We start from the raw sequence: 14754 nt of genomic DNA, 5'->3' as shown, positions 1-14754 counted from the left end.
AATATCTTTCATTGATACACGGCTTCATCTCAGTTAGTCGCCGTTCAGTATAGTTTATAGCAAGGGAATCAGAGTACGTAACATGTGAGGTATTAGCCGGATATTGGTTACTGATGGTCAAGGCTGGCATTAATGATTAATATACGGAATACCGCCCTGTAACAAAGGGTAAATTGAAAACGCTTTGCTATCTTCTTATAGCCTTCTCCTGCTTTGTGGCCTCCACCATTTTCATTTTCAGAGTGCTAGGCAGCTGTTTAGAAGAACCCAAGGCTGCGTTTTAATGGCACAAGGTTAGAGGAGGTTTTTATAAATCTGGGAAATTTGCATCACCTGGCCTTTCCTTATGATGATAGTGAACAAGCCATAACCCTAAGGTATGTGCGCACATTGAGTATTTGCTGCAGAAATTTCGGCAACGTTTCTGCATCTCTTGGCAGCAAAAACACAGCGGCTAATTAAGGTCAGAAACCTTGGTCAAACTGAGTCTCCACAATACAGCCGTGATGTAGTGACGTGTTTGTGCCTGCTGTGCACGGAGTCTCAGACTCACAGGCGAAGGCTGAATGGTGGATCAGGGAGCTTTCAACTCCTGATTCACTATTCTATTCAATGGTATCACCATCACGGGAATGTGGATCTCGCTGAAACTGTGATGATGGGGAAGGAGAGGGAGCCCGATGGCTTGTTGTGGATGTATATAAACAGATGTAAGCAATGATGCTGCTGAATAATTGATACAGTCACTACCTTACCCTATCCTGTACCTAAACAAAGCTGATACTGCCCAACCGCGCAGGTTGGCACTCTAAGGAACAACAATGGCACCTCTGCTCACTGATGGCTGTCCGTCAGATGCCCTGGTTAACTCTGATATATATATCAAAAAAATACACTGATACATTAAATAGGATCGGATATGTCTCAAGGTATATATAAAGGAAAGGGTATGATAGTCATCAGAGAATGTTTCAATAATCTGCCTCAATGCGTTTATCCAACAGGTTCATCAAGAGGCTTGATACAGGGATGATAATTCATGATGTTCAACATAGTGTGCCTAATAGCCAGGTGTCCATGTATAAATATCCCACTTCATCCAAAACCCCTCCCCAGACTAGGAGACCCATTCCCATTCCTAGAGGTGAATTGTCACAGGACATATAGAATGGAGTCTGTCTACAATAATGTACAGCGTCTGTGCTACTTCTCATGAGCTAGAGGTCCTATAATGTCCATCACCTAGTGTGCATGTCTGGAAGTGACGCACTTTACACTGAAACGCCAGATAAACTGATTGCCGCCGCGCCACTCGTACCCGTGACTGCGCATGCCTGTAGTTATGCACTCCATGCCAGAGCGCATCTAGGGTCATTGTCAGCGATTGTGCACACCTGGATGTGTGTATTCTATGCCGGAGAGCATTACAGTCTCCTATGTACGACTGTGCATGCGTTCCACTCCGGAGCACATAATGAATTTGGGTTGCGTTCCAGCAATATAGAAAAGTCCTCTATCTGAGATCAGCGTCAAGGGAGACTAAAAACAAGTATTTCACATCCTCCCATCATGCAATAGGCATGTAGATCTACTTTATCACTTCATAAAATATGGGATGGTGGCCCACAAAATATTCCTAAATGGCCAAATTTCACCCCTATTGCATAATTAGAGATACACGAGGAACACCACACTTGTTAGTTACTAAATAGTATAAGTGGGATGTAGCGTCGGCGTCCCTGCCTCCTGCTAGGCAGGGACGCTGTTCCCCTCACCTCTCCGCTCCGTGCCCGGCGTCTTCCTCCCGCTCTGCTGGCAGCGCGCGCTCCTCCCCGGTCACCGTGCTTAGGGCGCGCGCGCGCTCCCCCTCTCTTAAAGAGGCCGCGCACGCCGCTCTAAGGAGTCCACGGCCAATGGCCGGAGGACCTCTCCATATATAAGGCACCTCCTCCAAGATGGAGGTGCCCGAGCAATGTTGTTGCAAAGCCTTCACTCTGCTTCAGCCCTCAGGTCCCGTTACCAGTTACCTGCCAGATTCCTGCTTGTTACCTGCCAGTCACCTGCCAGATTCCTGCCTGTTACCTGCCAGTCACCTGCCAGATACCTGCTTGATACCTGCCTGATATCCGCTTACCTGCTTGCAAGCCTGCGGTCCGACGGTCTGCGTTCCGACACCTGTCAGTCTGTCTATGGACCAGCCTGTCCGCTCACCTGGGAGCGCTCACCTGCTACCTGCCTACTAGCCTACCTGGAGGCTCTGCCGTCACTTGCCGTGACCACCTGCCTGTCCAGAGACTCTTGCCCGCTCACCTGGGAGCGCACACCTGCTACCTGCCTGCTAGCCTACCTGGAGGCTCTGCCGTCACTTGCAGTGACCACCTGCCTGTCCAGAGACTCTTGCCCGCTCACCTGGGAGCGTCCACCTGCTACCTGCCTGCTAGCCTACCTGGAGGTTCTGCCGTCACTTGCCGTGACCACCTGCCTGTCTAGAGACTCTTGCCCGCTCACCTGGGAGCGTCCACCTGCTACCTGTCTGCTAGTCTACCTGGAGGCGCTGCCGTCACTTGCCGTGACCACCTGCCTGTCCAGAGACTCTTGCCCACTCACCTGGGAGCATCCACCTGCTACCTGTCTGCTAGTCTACCTGGAGGTTCTGCCGTCACTTGCCGTGACTACCTGCCTGTCCAGAGACTCCTGCCCGCTCACCTGGGAGCGCTCACCAGCCACCTGCCTGCTGTACTTCTACCCAGAGACTGTCCCTGTCACTTGCCGTGACTACCTGCCCTTCTACCCAGAGACTGTCCCTGTCACTTGCCGTGACTACCTGCCCGCCTTCCCTGGGTGTCACCCGCTTCCTTACAAGGACTGCCCCTTTGTATAGTTGCTCTGTGGTTCCACCTCCCAGACCCGTTACAGTTTGCTCGGGCCATGGAACCCGGTGGCACCCAAGCTCCCTCGCTCTCGGACCTATGTCATGAACTGTCCCAGCAGAGGTCCCAACAGGAGTCCATCCTGAGTCACCTGCGGAATGTCAACTCTCGCCTGGACACTCTGACTGCTCCACCAGCAACCACCGCTAGTGTCATGACTCGCAACCCGGCAGCGCCGCTGCCCACCAATACCATGGTATCCTGCCCCGGACCCCGGCTTTCTGCACCTCCTCGCTTTGGAGGCGATCCCGCTCAAGCTCGGGGCTTCATAAACCAGTGCACCCTGCACTTTGAACTCCTGTCCCACCAGTTTATCTCCGACCGGGCCAAAGTAGCCTTCTTTATGTCCCATCTCACGGGGGAGGCACTGGCTTGGCTAAATCCTCTATGGGAGAGAGGAGACCCCTGGTGTCCGACCTGCCAGCCTTTCTCACGGCTTTCCGGAAAGTCTTTGACGAACCCGGACGGAAGACCTCATCCGCATCATCTCTGCTACGCCTCCGTCAAGGAAATCTCACCGTGGGTCAATATGCCATACGGTTCCGTACCCTTGCTTCGGAGCTGGCCTGGGATAATGACGCCCTGGTGTCTGTCTTCTGGGAGGGTCTGTCCGGCCGTATTAAAGATGAACTCGCCGGTCGGGACATTCCTACCACTCTCGACGACTTAATAACACTTGACATCCGGTTCCAGGAGCGCGCCAAAGAGGTCACCCGTGAGAGGAGGTTTCCACGTCTAGCCCCTACCTTCCAGAAACCCGTCACTCCCTCCGTTACTCCCCAGGCACACTCACCTGAACCTATGCAGGTCGACCAGACCAAGATGGTCAAAACCCGTCAAGACTTACGCCGTGCCGAGGGGAGCTGCTTCTACTGTGGCAGTAAGGAGCACCGGATCCGTTCCTGCCCAGAGAGGTCGGGAAACGCCTGTGTCTAGGATCGCTCAGAGAGGTCGCCCTAGAGAAAAGTAAACCCTCTCCATCCCTGATGCTGTCAGTCTCTATCATCTGCGGAGAGAACCGCTATTTTGAACTGGCTCAACTTGACTCAGGAGCTGCTGGAAATCTCATCTCTCAATCCCTGGTAGAAAAATACCGTATTCCCACCAAACCTCTGGCCGTACCTTTATCTGTGGCCGCCGTGGATGGGGGCCTCTTACCACATCCCATCCAACTCATCACCGAATCTCTAACTCTACAGGTGGGAATGCTGCATTCTGAGAGCATCTCCTTTCATGTTCTGCCTGGACTCTCTCACGCACTCTTGCTAGGCCTACCTTGGCTCCAGAAACAAGAAGTCCTTCGCTGGGGACAGGACTGCCATAAGACTTGTCTAGTTCCCGTTCATCCTGCTCGTCCTTCTCCTACCCCAGTCAATCTACCCGGTCTACCGGTTCCCTATTGGTCTTATGCGGATGTCTTCAATAAAAAAGAAGCAGAGACATTACCCCCTCATAGACCATACGACTGCCCGATCGACTTGATACCCGGCTCTACTCCTCCCCGTGGGCGTATCTACCCTTTGTCCGCTGCAGAGACCCCGTCCATGTCAGAATATATTGAGGAGAATCTGGCCCGGGGATTTATTCGGAAATCTACCTCCCCGGCGGGAGCAGGCTTCTTCTTCGTCAAAAAGAAGGACGGCTCACTCCGTCCATGTATAGATTATAGAGGCCTTAACCAGATTGCAGTGAAGAATAAATACCCCCTCCCGCTCATTGCTGAATTATTTGACCGTCTGAGGGGGGCTAGAATCTTCACCAAACTGGATCTCCGTGGGGCGTATAACCTGGTCCGTATCCGTCAGGGGGATGAGTGGAAGACGGCATTCAACACCCGGGACGGCCACTATGAGTACCTTGTAATGCCCTTCGGTCTCTGTAACGCTCCTGCCATCTTTCAAGAGTTGGTCAATGACATCTTCCGTGACCTTCTCTACTCCTGCGTGGTTGTGTACCTGGACGACATCTTGGTCTTCTCTCCGGACCTTCCTACTCACCCGAGGGATGTTCGTCAGGTCCTGCTCAGGCTCAGGCAGAACCACCTCTACGCTAAATATGAGAAGTGCATCTTTGAGCAGACCTCTCTTCCATTTCTGGGCTACATAATCTCTCAGACCGGCCTACAAATGGATCCTGAGAAACTGTCTGCCATCCAGAAGTGGCCCCGACCAGAGGGGTTGAAGGCTATTCAGGGGTTCCTGGGCTTCGCCAACTATTACCGCCTCTTCATACCGCACTACTCTTCCCGGACTGCCCCTATCTCTGCGCTCACCCGTAAGGGTACTAATCCCAGAGAATGGCCGCCCGAAGCAGAGGAAGCCTTTCTTTCCTTAAAACAGGCTTTCTCCTCCGCCCCGGTGCTGCATCGTCCGGACGGCAACAAACAATTCTTCCTAGAAGTTGACGCTTCCTCCTCCGGAGCCGGGGCGGTACTTACCCAAAAATCATCTTCCGTAAGAATGGTAACCTGCGGCTTTTTCTCCAAACTCTTCTCCTCTTCTGAGCGCAATTATTCTATAGGAGACCGAGAATTATTGGCCATTAAGCTGGCACTGGAGGAGTGGCATTACCTGCTCGAGGGGGCTCTTCACCCGGTAATAATTTACACAGACCACAAGAACTTGGCCTATCTCCAGAACGCCCAGAGACTTAACCCGCGCCAAGCCCGGTGGTCCTTGTTTTTTGCCCGCTTTGATTTCGTTCTTCATTTTCGCCCGGCTGACAAAAACATCAAAGCTGACGTCTTGTCCCGATCCTTCCTGGTGTCTGATCTTGAGGAGGAGCCTAAACACATCATCGATCCCGCCAGAGTAATGCAGGTGGCCCCCGTGAGTCTAAATCGTCTCCCTCCCGGTAAGACGTTCGTAACGGTACCTGATCGGGAGAAGATCCTACACTGGGGTCACTCGTCTAAGCTAGCTGGCCACGCCGGTCAGAAAAAGACCCTCCAGCTTATTACCCGGCTCTACTGGTGGCCTACCCTGCACAAGGACGTAATAGACTTTGTTTCTGCCTGTGTGTCCTGCGCCCGCAACAAGGTTCCGAGACACCTGCCAGCTGGTCGCCTTCTTCCTCTTCCAGTAACTGCTGCCCCCTGGCAGCATATAGCTATGGACTTCATAACAGATCTCCCTGTCTCTGCCGGTTGTACGGTCATTTGGGTGGTCGCTGACCGCTTTTCCAAAATGGCTCATTTCATTCCCCTGCCAGGCTTCCCGTCTGCACCCGAGCTGGCTAAAGACTTTATCCGCCACATCTTCCGTCTCCATGGCCTGCCCCTCCACATCGTGTCGGATCGTGGGGTTCAGTTCACCTCACGCTTCTGGAGAGCCACATGTAAGCTGCTAGACGTCACCCTGGACTTCTCCTCCGCTTACCACCCACAGTCCAATGGTCAAGTGGAGCGGATCAATCAGATCCTGACCAGTTACCTCCGGCACTTCGTTAATGCCCACCATTCAGACTGGGTGGATCTCCTACCATGGGCCGAATTCTCTTACAATAATCACGAGAGCGAATCTTCCTCCAAATCCCCGTTTTTTGTAGTCTTCGGTCAGCATCCTCGGATCCCATTTCCCGTCTCCACCTCGGTGGACAATCCGGCTGCGGAATCTCTCGTTAGCAAATTTTCCTCCATTTGGCAGAGTACCTGATCCGCACTCCTTCAGTCATCCGAGCGGATGAAAAAACACGCTGACAAAAAACGCCTGGATCCTCCACAATTCCATCCTGAGATAAAGTCTGGCTCTCGTCCAAGTATGTCCGGCTCAAGATTCCTTCCTACAAGTTAGGGCCTCGGTTCATCGGCCCACTGGAGGTTATCAAACAGATCAACCCGGTGGCCTATAAATTGAAACTCCCGGCCAACTTGCGGATCCCTAACTCCTTCCATGTATCTCTCCTCAAACCCGTGGTACTTAACTCTTTTTCCAAGTCTACAGGTACGCCTCCTGCTCCAGTTTCCGCTGAAAACGAGTTTGAGGTAGAGAACATTCTGGCCACCAAAAGGGTAAGAGGAAAGACCTTTTTTCTAGTAGATTGGAAGGGGTTTGGTCCTGAGGAGAGAACATGGGAGCCCCGGGAGAACATACATGCCCCTCTCATCCTTGGTAAATTTCTGTCTGGCCTAAAAAAGGGGGGGCCTAAAGGGGGGGGTACTGTAGCGTCGGCGTCCCTGCCTCCTGCTAGGCAGGGACGCTGTTCCTCTCACCTCTCTGCTCCGTGCCCGGCGTCTTCCTCCCGCTCTGCTGGCAGCGCGCGCTCCTCCCCTGGTCACTGTGCTTAGGGCGCGCGTGCGCGCTCCCCCTCTCTTAAAGGGGCCGCGCGCGCCGCTCTAAGGAGTCCCCGGCCAATGGCCGGAGGACCTCTCCATATATAAGGCACCTCCTCCAAGACGGAGGTGCCCGAGCAATGTTGTTGCAAAGCCTTCACTCTGCTTCAGCCCTCAGGTCCCGTTACCAGTTACCTGCCAGTCACCTGCCAGATTCCTGCTTGTTACCTGCCAGTCACCTGCCAGATTCCTGCCTGTTACCTGCCAGTCACCTGCCAGATACCTGCTTGATACCTGTCTGATATCCGCTTACCTGCTTGCAAGCCTGCGGTCCGACGGTCTGCGTTCCGACACCTGTCAGTCTGTCTATGGACCAGCCTGTCCGCTCACCTGGGAGCGCTCACCTGCTACCTGCCTGTTAGCCTACCTGGAGGCTCCGCCGTCACTTGCCGTGACCACCTGCCTGTCCAGAGACTCTTGCCCGCTCACCTGGGAGCGCTCACCTGCTACCTGCCTGCTAGCCTACCTGGAGGCTCTGCCGTCACTTGCCGTGACCACCTGCCTGTCCAGAGACTCTTGCCCGCTCACCTGGGAGCGCTCACCTGCTACCTGCCTGCTAGCCTACCTGGAGGTTCTGCCGTCACTTGCCGTGACCACCTGCCTGTCCAGAGACTCTTGCCCGCTCACCTGGGAGCGTCCACCTGCTACCTGTCTGCTAGTCTACCTGGAGGCTCTGCCGTCACTTGCCGTGACCACCTGCCTGTCCAGAGACTCTTGCCCGCTCACCTGGGAGCATCCACCTGCTACCTGTCTGCTAGTCTACCTGGAGGTTCTGCCGTCACTTGCCGTGACCACCTGCCTGTCCAGAGACTCTCGCCCGCTCACCTGGAAGCGCTCACCAGCCACCTGCCTGCTGTCCTTCTACCCAGAGACTGTCCCTGTCACTTGCCGTGACTACCTGCCCTTCTACCCAGAGACTGTCCCTGTCACTTGCCGTGACTACCTGCCCGCCTTCCCTGGGTGTCACCCGCTTCCTTACAAGGACTGCCCCTTTGTATAGTTGCTCTGTGGTTCCACCTCCCAGACCCGTTACATGGGATATAACTGATAAGAAATAATTCTGATATAGAAGCTCAGATATCTCGATGAAGTAAAACAATATGTGAACCTCATTCACAGGGAACTGAGTAGCAATGGGTAGAGTATAAAATCCAAAAATGTAATCCAGAATGGGGCTGTATTCACACAAAAGAGGCATAGGAAATTTGCTCATTGAGTCACTTAGTGGCTAGTGAATAATGTCTAAAAATCCACTCACTTTCCTTTTTGAGGATACATCTATTGTGATCACCTCCTCTCACGTTGGGATTAACCATCTCAATGATACAAAAGGAGATGTCTCCGGTTTCACATCTATGTACACTGTTCATGAGTCTCGCTAATGGGATGTCCTGACCATGGCGTGTATCGCGCAAATGCCCCTCTCCCCCACCCTCCTAACTAACTAACTCTTGGTCGTGCATACATAATCTAGGGGGCAGGTGCAAGTGGCCATATATGCAAGTCCTGAGGTTTTACAGTTGGAATAGTCCTTCTAGAAAAAGGAGGAACTCGAGAAAGATTTGCATGGTCTCATCCAATTACATGTACAACGTTCTCCACATATAAAGAAACCGCAAACTCTTCTATCTAAGCAAGTCCCCTTGGGTGCAGGTTTTTTATAGAAACTATGCACTAAACGGTCCCTAATTGAACGACCCTTTCTGAAAGTTATTGTGAGAGTAGATCACACAGCACCCTCAGGTCCGGGTCCACCACAAGTATATCCCAGTGTTTTCTGAGGATATTAAAGATACGGTCACTCTGATTGTCACAAGTTCCTATTACTTGTGTTATCCCATCTTTTTCTTGCTCTCTTGGTTAGGTATGGAGGAGTGTCTGTCTCTCCCGTTTTTCTGCAAACAACTGTGTGAAATTCAAAATGTATTGTGGATACCTTTTTCCTTGAATTTGGTGTTCATGTCTATTGCCTGTATATTAAAATCTGTGACATTAGAACAGTTCCTTCTCAACTGTAAAAATTGTCCCTTGGGTATTCCTTTTTTTGGGGGATGGGGTGGTGACTATCCCACTTCAATAGTTTATTAGTGCTTGTAGGTTTAGGGTAGATGAGTGTCCCTAGGGTCCCATCCCGTTATTTCTTGATTAGTACATCCAGGAAAGGCAACTGGTTATAATTAACCTCTGATGTAAATCTAAGGCCCACTCTATTGATGTTGATTTCCCTGACAAATTCAAGAAATTGTTCACTCGTCTCTGACCAGAAGATAAAATTGTCCTGAATATATCTATACCATACCCCAATATATGGATGCCACCACTTATAATCATCCCTGAATATTGTGGTTTCCTCCCATCAGCTCAAACCTAGATTAGCATATGATGGGGCACAGGGGCTCCCCATCGCAGTACCCCTGAGCTGGTGAAGAACTTCCTGTCAAAAAGAAAGAACTTATGAACAAGAGTGTATTTAAGAAGATTCTCCATGAAGTCATTATTTCTGCTACACTCTATTGATCTCGATTTCAAGAAATGTCTTACTCCTCTGATATCATCCTCATGCGGTATATTACTGTACAAAGCCTCGATATCTAGTAAAGCCTGCTCCCCTACATGCATGTATACATGCTCGAGGGTATACATGGAGGGGAGCAGGCAGAGGGAAAACAAATTCCAGAGGACTTATTCCAACTGCATTACCTCAGGCGGTACTGTGGGAACATTATACTATGTGGGGGCATCATATATACTGCATAAGGGGCATAATGGGGGCATTACACTGTGTGGGGGCATCATACATCCTGCATAAGGGGCATAATGGGGGCATTACACTGTGTGGGGGCATCATACATCCTGCATAAGGGGCATAATGGGGGCATTACACTGTGTGGGGGCATCATACATACTGCATAAGGGGCATAATGGGGGCATTACACTGTGTGGGGGCATCATACATCCAGCATAAGGGGAATAATGGGAGCATTACACTGTGGGGGGCATCATACATACTGCATAAGGGGCATAATGGGAGCATTACACTGTGGGGGGCATCATACATCCTGCATAAGGGGAATAATGGGGGCATTACACTGTGGGGCCAGTAACGGGGTCCTGTACTATGAGAACAATATGTTTCCTCCCTTCCTGTCTCCATAGTTGGGTCGTATGTATCTATTACAGGAAACAGAACAAAACCTTATGATTCTTATAAAGGGGCAACACAAGACCCCAAAAGAGTCTCCGTGCTGAAGGGGTTAATGCCCCCTGCGCCCAGTAATGGGGGGTCTCCACATACCTCCACCTGCAGAGCTGCCACCACATATATGGCTGCTCTGTGCGCACAGGAGCTGTGATGAGGTCACAGAAGGGGAGGAGTCAGGGGTCACATGATCAGGGGCCTCAGTGGATGCAGGACTCTGCTGTGCTGGTTGTCATAGTGCTGGATGAGCTGAAATTTATGTGTGGGGTCAGGAGGGGTTTACAGTGTGGATGTAGCAGAGCCGCTCACTGCTGTCAACAACGTTGTCAGAGTATTACGCCACTTTTACGGACTCACAATAAAACATACAAAAATGAAACCAAAATGGATTTTCCTGGGAAATATGTTAAGGAACATCCTTTCCAGGTTAATGGCTTGTATATAAGGCAAAATAAATAACCAAAAACAAAAATACTCCTCCACACCTTCAGCTATGTTCACACACAGCGTTTTTGATGCATTTTTGCACTTTTGCATTGCTTTCAACTGTGAAAAATACATTCACCAGTAAATAACATTTTACAACCTTATCTGGCCATGTGGTGTGTGAGATATGATCAGACACATCCATACAGTGCTGAAAAGACTTGGGAACAGCATGGGGAAGACCACTGGAAGCATCTCTGACTCCCAGGTCAGACGTGATCCTATATTACAGCGGTAATAATACAGACATTTTTGGCAACGTGACAAATATTAAACTCCATTTAAAATGGGCAAGGCGCGTGACAAGGGAGGGGGAAGTGGACATGCACGCCGAGGCCGTGGGCAACATGAAACTGTGCCTGCTGAGGGAGCACAACAGGCACCCAATCAAGTCAAACTACCTTCCTGTCCCAATTTCTAGGGGTCCGCGTAATACCACTCTTGAAGCCAGAGCAGTGTGAAAAGGTTGTTGGTTGGTGTTAGGAAAACTAACACTTCCTTACTTTAGGTAAGGGTACGGTGAGAATAGAGACGAAAACAATCTTGAATTGTGTGGATAAAACAAAAGCTTATTTAATGTTCATTCAAAAGTGATTACAAAAATGAAGAAATATAGTTCATAGCACGCAAAAAGAAGAATCAGGTTAGAAGAGAGAAAGGAAACAATTATAGGTTCTTACGTATCCAGTATAGAAGCATGATCCGTGTTGGAGATACTCGAGGAATGAGTGATCTCCCCCATTCATGTCCGGCTCTCCTTATATACCATCTCGCCTCATAGACATACATTGGAGAATATTTTTACAGTTTCATAACCCAATATGGCGACTTGCTGATATATTAGTAGCTTCTATCATATTAGAACAAAACTAGTAGCTTGTGACATATGCATTTTGGCTACGTGCACATCACCTCATGTTGGTATATTTTAAACATATGGCTAATGACCTTTAAGGATCACTAGTTATACCCAAATAACCCATATAGACAAGAGTCCTATAGGTTTGACAAACTGAACAGGTGTTTCTACCAAGGTCCCAGAATAACTGCAGTCTTTCTCTATATTTGAATCTAAGCATGGTTAGAGCCTAAGCATGTTAAAGCTTATGTATATATATTTTTTTATAAGAAATTAATATTTTACAGTCCCCCCCGATTATGATTTAAAAAATATCATAATCAATCCTAAACTCATTCTCTCATCATTCGTATCACATTCATTCTTTATTCTGAAAACCTTGTATCGACACCTGTATTGAATGTCATCTGAGTTCCCAAAAACTTCTGAATTAAAAATAAAAATTCACTCAAAAAGTTATATTTTTTCTTTTTAACATTTCTCTTAAAATATCATCTTCCTTTTTCATTTCTGTCTTTATTTTTTTGTATATTTTCTTAATTTTACACATGATAAAAATCTGATTAACAATACACAGCAAGATCCAAATAAATATGATTATGATTGGATTTGTTAATACGCTTCCTGCAGCCATTTTTGCTGAAGACTGTGACCAACTAGTAACTGATCTTCCTAGATTTTTCCACCAAGATGAGCCTGACATACTTGTCCACTCATGTTCAATATCATCTAAATGACCTTGTTCATGTCCAAATACAATTTCAGCTTCTTTTAGTTGTTTTGTTAACAAACCTTTGTCTTTATTTATCTCATTTGTCCACATATTCCAAGGAAAATTATTTATTTGGCACAAATTGAACTGTATTGAAAGGATTTTCAGATTTCTTGTCCCTATTGATGTAATATTAATACTTCCTACCTACTTGGAGATATTTTTCACATTTCCCTCCATACAATATAAACCTATTGTCAGATTTTCAGCATGTACACAAGAGGAGAAGAATGCAGAAACAACTTCATTTTCTGATATAACTTGGAAACAAATTTTGTTCAAGCTTATTGGGGTCAACAAGTCATGTATCGTGTGCACATTCTCAACTCTGGCATGACATGAGGTATGATTATGGAAACATGAGTTATAAATGACTTTATCCTGTCCAGGTAGACACATTACCTTAGAAACAAAATGTACAGTGGGTACGGAAAGTATTCAGACCCTTTTACATTTTTCATTCTTTGTTTCATTGCAGCCATTTGGAGAATTCTAAAAAGTTAATTTTTTTAAAGTACACTCTGCACCCCATCTTGACTGAAAAAAAAACAGAAATACAGACAGTTTTGCAAATTTATTAAAAAAGAAAAACTGAAATATCACACGTGCATAAGTATTCAGACCCTTTGCTCAGTATTGAGTAGAAGCACCCTTTTGGGCTAGTACAGCCATGAGTCTTCTTGGAAAAGATGCAACAAGTTTTTCACACCTGCATTTTGGGATCCTCTGCCATTTTTCCTTGCAGATCCTCTCCAGTTCCATCAGGATGAATGGTAAACGTTGTTGGACAGCCATTTTCAGGTCTCTCCAAAGATGCTCAATTGGGTTTAGGTCAGGGCTCTGGCTGGGCCAGTCAAGAATGGTCACAGAGTTGTTCTGAAGCCACTCCTTTGTTATTTTAGCTGTGTGCTTAGGGTCATTGTCTTGTTGGAAGGTGAACCTTCGGCCAAGTCTGAGTTCCAGAGCACTCTGGAAGAGATTTTCATCCAGGATATCTCTGTACTTGGCCGCATTCATGTTTCCTTCAATTGCAACCAGTCATCCTGTCCCTACAGCTGAAAAACACCCCCATAGCATGATGCTGTCACCACCATGTTTCACTGTTGGGATTGTATTAGGCAGGTGATGAGCAGTGCCTGGTTTTCTCCACACATACCGCTTAGAATTATCACCAAAAAGTTTTATCTTCATCTCATCAGACCAGAGAATCTTTTTCCTCATAGTCTGGGAGTCCTTCATGTGTTTTTGAGCAAACTCTAATAAATTTGCAAAAATTTCTACATGTCTGTTTTTTTTCAGTCAAGATGGGGTGCAGAGTGGACTTTAATGAGAAAAAAATGAACTTTTTAGAATTTACCAAATGGCTACAATGAAACAAAGAGTGAAAAATATAAAGGGGTCTGAATACTTTCTGTACCCACTATAACCATGAAAAAATGTCTAATTGTTCAGTGTTTGTACCATCAAATGCAAAATCTGTGTACTGTAATAGATAATATAGTAATTGTGTATTACTAACAGGAATGCCCAGAACAGTTATAGGAACCATGGTTTCTTCTCTTCCCGATATTGGGATTAGTGATGTTCCCATACAAATGTTCTGTTCACATCCTAACCACGTATTTACCCACAAATCTGTATGATTTAATGCAAAATTATATTCTGTAGGCAAATTTCTCATTATTCCTAAAGGTGTAATTCCACTTTGCAATGCCTGTGCAATCATTTTCAGATTGGTGGAGTATTCAATCTGAATTTCTAGACATGCTCCGGCCATTGGGATTCCTGTTCACTTTCTATTAGAGCTAAAGTAGCATCTTGTAGATGTGACACTGAAGATCCCAGCACAGCAGCAGTGTTCAAAACCATCTTCTCAAGGAGTTGATGCAAACTTTTCTTAATTTTTACCCCTTTACCTCCAATATACCCAATATTTTCCAAATCTGATTTAAGTGTATGAATGTCCATAGTATTAATTAAACTTCCCACTGTTCCTAATCCCCCCCAAAATACCTTCTAATATCCCCCTCTTACTTCTAACATGTGTTGAAGATCTTTTCCCAAACCATTGTTCTATTTCCATCTCCATGTTGATGAGATGTGATTGACATTTGGGATATCTGGATGAGATTTTCAAGTTAGACATATCAAAAGTCCAGACTATAGTTATCAACACTC

General features: G+C 47.7%; 1 protein-coding gene across 1 annotated transcript in view; it reads right to left on the bottom strand.

Annotated features, from left to right (window-relative positions):
• LOC141191619 (uncharacterized) overlaps positions 1 to 10622 on the bottom strand; it is a 39046-nt gene extending 28424 nt beyond the window's left edge. Inside the window, exon 1 of the mRNA XM_073661547.1 lies at positions 10556 to 10622. The gene's annotated coding sequence lies outside the window, so the exon portion shown is untranslated. The remainder of the gene's footprint in view (positions 1 to 10555) is intronic.
• Between the last annotated feature and the right edge of the window lie 4132 nt (positions 10623 to 14754).

Source organism: Phyllobates terribilis, unplaced genomic scaffold (assembly GCF_046119375.1).
Source record: "Phyllobates terribilis strain yellow unplaced genomic scaffold, ASM4611937v1 Scaffold_49__1_contigs__length_9717188, whole genome shotgun sequence".
NCBI lineage: Eukaryota > Metazoa > Chordata > Amphibia > Anura > Dendrobatidae > Phyllobates > Phyllobates terribilis.
The sequence above is the reverse complement of the archived record's forward strand: the minus strand, read 5'-3'. Positions and strand labels throughout refer to the sequence as shown.